We start from the raw sequence: 5,340 nt of genomic DNA, 5'->3' as shown, positions 1-5,340 counted from the left end.
TGTGTCCAGCTTCCCATCGGATGCCCTGTGCAACGTCTGCCCCAGTGTCCTCACATCCGATGCCCTGTTCGATGTCTGGCCCCAGTGTCCTCACTCTTCTGATAGACAATGAATTTGCCCCAGAAGATGGATGGCACATTGTAGACTTCAAAGCTACTACAATTGTTGTGTGTCAGTCAGAGTTTGGAATACAAACAAGGGAAAAGGGCATAACCACGCAACTGAGACCCACAGTACAAGTGGACACCACAGTACAAGTGGACACCACAGTACACGTGGACACCACAAACCATCCGGAAGGGGCAGGTGCAGAAGGTTCCTGGGAGCGCACAGAGGGCCCCTGAGCCCTGGGAAGCAGAAAGAGGGAGCAGGGCCAGGTGTCTGCCGACATGTGCAGGTAAGTGGAAATGTCTTGTGGCTTATATTGTGTCTCAGGGGCCACACTGTATCCTGACAGGAGGACGGGAATCATGCAGGAGGCCTCCAGGCTGGCTGGCCATACTTAAGAGTTTTCGTTTGTTGCTTGATACTCTGTTGTATCTTTGAACATCTTTTTTAGATCTCTGTATGTGTGTCTGTCGTTCTGTCTGTCTGCCCGCCTGTCTGGTGCTCATCCTGAGGAACTTACAGACTTTAGATACCCTGGAAGTTGGAGTTACAAGCATTTGTGAGCAGCCTGATGTGGGTGCAGGGTACCAAATCCCTCAGCGAAAGCAGCCCATGGTTTAACCACTGAGCCATCTTTCTAACCTCACGCTCCTCCTCCCCTGTAATTCTTAATAATCAAGGACAAGCATCCTCCCACCACAGGTCCAGCAAACCTTGTTGATCCTGCATCTGCACAGTCTACTTCAGACTTCATGACCCTGAATCACCTTCTCCTGCCCGCAGGCATTCAACCTTGGCCCCTGGGTGCCCACTGACTGCTCCAGCTTCACCATGGGGCCAATGCTAGCATAGAAAGGAGTCTCACAGCTTAATAATGTTCAGAGAGAGTCTTGTTTATTTGTTTGTTTCCTGGCTGTTCTGGAACTCACTCTGTAGACCAGGCTGGCCTCAAACACAGAAATTCACCTGCCTCTGCCTCCCAAGTGTTGGGATTAAAGGCATGCACCACCACTGCCCGGCTCACCATGGGGCCAATGCTAGCATAGAAAGGAGTCTCACAGCTTAATAATGTTCAGAGAGAGTCTTAAAAGTCATAGGCATGAACTACCATCATCCCTGCCATACTCCTTCATTCCATCTGGAGACTGCTGGTTTCTAAGTTGATTTTGCTTAATGAGGAGGGAGAAGCAGGTTCTGGACCTCTGACTTGGTTTCTCTCCCTGCTTCTCTTGCCTCTGCAAACATCTCTCTTGGATGAAGGGAAGTCCACAAATCCTATCACTTCTACCAGTGACTGCTACCCAGATCCCCTTCCTTGGTGCCCCGCCCCTCATCCTGGTCCTCTTGAGGCATTGCACTACTATTATGGCTGGCTAAAGCCTCATCCTGTATGAGTGTGACTCTGTTGGGAAATAAATTCCTTACAGATAATGGATGTAACAGTGTCTACCCCGAAGTAAGACAAGTCCTGACCTAAGAAGACGAGGAAAATCCAGCTGAGAAATACTGGAACCAAGAAGGGCAGATCTGCCGGGCAGTGGTGGCACATGCCTTTAATCCCAGCACTTGGGAGGCAGAGACAGGTGGATTTCTGAGTTTGAGGCCAGCCTGGTCTACAGAATGAATTCCAGAACAGCCAGGGCTAAACAGAGAAACCCTGTCTTGAAAAACCAAAAAAAAAAAAAAAAAAGAAGAAGAAGAAGAAGGGCAGATCTGCAACATCAGCCCACAGAGGGGGCCAATTCCTTGATGTTTTTGCTCATCTGGCCTTCAGGACTGCAAAATGATGGGTTTCTCAAACTGGTGTCAGCTACATATCGAGATCCTCTCATTAAAAACTGAAAAAGAAAGTTCTACACAAAATAATATCAAGTAGTGTTCAGCCACATAGAAGAGTAGTCCACCAGACCAATGCACGTTCACCTTAAGATTGCTAAAACAGATCAACGTTAGAAACACAGCAATTTGTTCATCAAAGGAGCTGGTCAGAGGAAAAAACTTGAAGGAATTTTGTTGGTTGTTAATACTGAAAACAGATTGAAATTTTGTGACTTTACCTGAAAAACTTTACCTGTGACTTTATGTAATAACAAAAGGAAGCTTGTTTTTGCTCTTGGAACGTGGTAGGAAACCGGCTTAAATGTGCCCGACGTTCCAGCTTGATCCACCTCTTCTGGCAGAACATCCAGAGAAAAGCCATAAATCCCTGTGTGGTGACAGCTGCTCTGCCTGCAAATGCTCTCTGGCTGGCTTTGCCCAGTGCATTGCAACATTATTATAAACTTTAAAATAAGTGGGGTCGAGGCACAAAGAGAGAGTATGTGGAAAGGTCTCCCTTAGGCATTATGAACCAACCTCAGGGTGGCTGGGAAGAGAAAGACTCAGGCAGAATATCTATAGGAGAGTCACCAAGGAAACAGATCCCTGGGCTTAGGCAAAACTCTGCAAGACCCTCAGACCCCAGGGCTCAGGCCCCCTCAGGTACCCTGACCCCAGTGCCTGGTCCATCCAAAACACTTAGACCCCTGTACTCAGAGTTATCAGTTCTTTGAACACATTAGTTTTTAAAAATTAACTAATATTGTACCTAAAGCAGAAGGGATAGACCTGCACTCGGTAGGTCTGAGGACAAGAGAAACTGTATCAATGTGACGAACCATATTGCTACATTCTTAGGAGTCTGTGTGTGGACTGAATATTTAGTTACCTAAGTGAAAGACGAGTCTGGCAGGGACTCACCAATGATAACCTGTGAATCCAAAGGCTTCATTATAACTTAGAAAGTAATAGTAGAATATGTGGTTGACTCACCATGCTTGGGAGACGTCTCTGTGCATTCTTTTCTGACGGGATGCCTGCCTCTGCTTGGCCAGAGTATAGATTCTGTCTGGATTCTGAAACTCTGCCCCTGTGACTGCGGGGTTGACTTATCTGTCCTTACGTTGAAGCAGACCTTGGAGGCTTTTACGGTGATGCAAATGCCAAATCCTTTGGAATCTTAGTGTTTCTTCCATCTTTGTCATTTTCTTGCATACCTTTAGTTTTACTGTGCTGGGAGGCGTTTTGCCAGTTTAGCTCTACCGAGTGTCTCTCACAGCAGCTGTATTTGAAAATCGTTGCAAGCGCACCTAGCACTGACTGATTGGGAATGACGCTGGGACTCCTCCTGAGCCCTCAGCTCAGCTACAGACCAAGGAAAGCTGGCAGAGAGGGAAGCAGAAGCCAGGCTAACCAGGTCCAGCACCGCTACCTGAGTGCCCTGGACAGGGTGGTAGGATTGCTGGTGAGCTGTGTGGGGGCTGGCTCAAGGCTAGACTGCTAACTCAGCATTTTCTAGGCCTACTTTGATCCCTAGCACCCAAACAATACCAAAACTGTAGAAATTCAAGCTCTCCACCTCGGTCACTATTGAAGTATTTATATTTTTCTTGCCTTTTCTTTGTTTCTTTGTTTGTTTATTTATTTTCTGAGTAAATCAAGATTCCCTTCCCCAGCTTAGGGTATCTAAAGGCTCTGGCTTCCTTCTGTCCCTAGCCAGAGTCTTGAAGCCCAATCAGGCACAGTAGGCTCCAGGACCATAGAAAGAATGGGGACATCTTTCCCCCCAATTCTGCAGATGCATGCCATTTGTTTTAGCAAGAATTCACAAACATCTCCCAATCCTAAATGCAGCCTGCCTAGGCTTTCAAATTGAGGACTGTCTGGATAGACACCAGTCTTCCCTTTCTCCAGTGGCCAACAGTTCCTTCATTTGTGATCTCTCTGCGACGTGTCATCTGGAGACGTTGCAGCCCACAGATAATGCTCTGGGCCGCATGCACAGGGTTCCTAACACTTTCTAATTCACCTTGTTCAGGGAAACAGTGAAAGCAATCTGTACCTTTCCATAGGTGACACCAAATTAGAGCTGAGATGGCAGTCTACCGAGGGGAGATTAATCACATGGTTAAATATAGCTAGACAATTGTCATGTAAAAGCTTGGCAGTGGCACACAAGGATGCGTGGGAAACCCTGCAGAGAGCCACACTTGAGCACACAGCCTGTGCTGTGTTCACTGCTCTGAGCTTTTCTCTGATCACTCTCCCATGCCACTTCTGTCTTGTCTCATCGAAGAAGATAGTCTCCGGACCCTTAAGCTTCTTCTAAAAGATCATTTCTCCGGCTGTCTCAGTGTTACTGTGATGGGGTGCATGGAGGTTTTTGTTTGGTAGTTTTGTGGTGTGTGTGTGTGTGTGTGAGTGTGTGTGTGTGTGTGTGTGTGTGTGTGTGTGGTATGTGAGAGGTATGTGTATATGTGTGTGAGAGAGACACATACAGAGAGAGGTATGTGTGTGTGGTGTGTGTGCATTGTGTGTATGTAAGAGAGAGAGAGAGAGGAAAAAAGAGAGGTGTATATGTGTGGTGTGTTTGTTTTTGTGTCTGTGAAGTGTGTGTGTTTGTGATGTGTGTGTATGTGTGTGTATGTGCAAGAGAGAGACACATACACAGAGGTATGTGTGTGGTATATATATATATATATATATATATATATATATATATATATACATACATATATATTCTGTGCATGTGGTGTATGTATTGTGCGAGGGGAAGAGGCATGTATGTGTATGTTCTTCTGGAGGTCAGAGGATAACTTTCAGGAGTTACTTCTCGGTCTATCATTACCACTGAGAAAGGCTATATTTGATTATACCTGCTTAGGCCTTAAGCAGTTCATGACTGTTGTGACAGTCTTCTTGGAAATATCTGTATAAAGGGAGTAGTCCCTGTGGAGTCAACTCTCACAGGGGAACTCTCTTTTTGCTTTTATCATGCGTGGAAGAGAACTTGAAAGAGTCTGTTCTTTCCTTCCATGATACAAATGTGGGTGTCAAACTCATCTTGTCAGGCTTGGGTGCCGACATTTTAGAACAAAACCTCCTTACCAATATATGTGTGACCTAAGTACCAGGCAGCTGTGTGAGACTACCCCTGAGTTGTCTGAATGGAAGACTAGTGGGACACTCAGCAGCCATACCCACCCTGTGTCCACCCTGTGCTCATTGAGGCCTCTTCCTATGCTCTGGTTTGAGCTTAGCTTGAGTGATTCAGGGTTCTGTGATGCCTAAAGAACTCTAGAACTCTCCTGGGCAATGAGTCTGGGACTCTTCAGGCAGAGTGGGCTGAGAGAGGAGAGGAGGGGAGGGGAGGGAAGGGGAGAGGAGAAGAGAGGAGAGGAGAGGAGGGGAGGG

At 46.6% G+C, this 5,340-nt stretch overlaps 1 pseudogene; it reads left to right on the top strand.

Annotated features, from left to right (window-relative positions):
* Positions 1–389: 389 nt before the first annotated feature.
* The window catches only part of LOC116104736, a 29,495-nt pseudogene continuing 24,544 nt past the window's right edge, over positions 390–5,340 (top strand).

This window comes from Mastomys coucha, unplaced genomic scaffold (genome assembly GCF_008632895.1).
Source record: "Mastomys coucha isolate ucsf_1 unplaced genomic scaffold, UCSF_Mcou_1 pScaffold22, whole genome shotgun sequence".
In the NCBI taxonomy this organism is placed as follows: Eukaryota; Metazoa; Chordata; class Mammalia; order Rodentia; family Muridae; genus Mastomys; species Mastomys coucha.
This window is presented reverse-complemented; position numbering and strand designations above follow the sequence as displayed.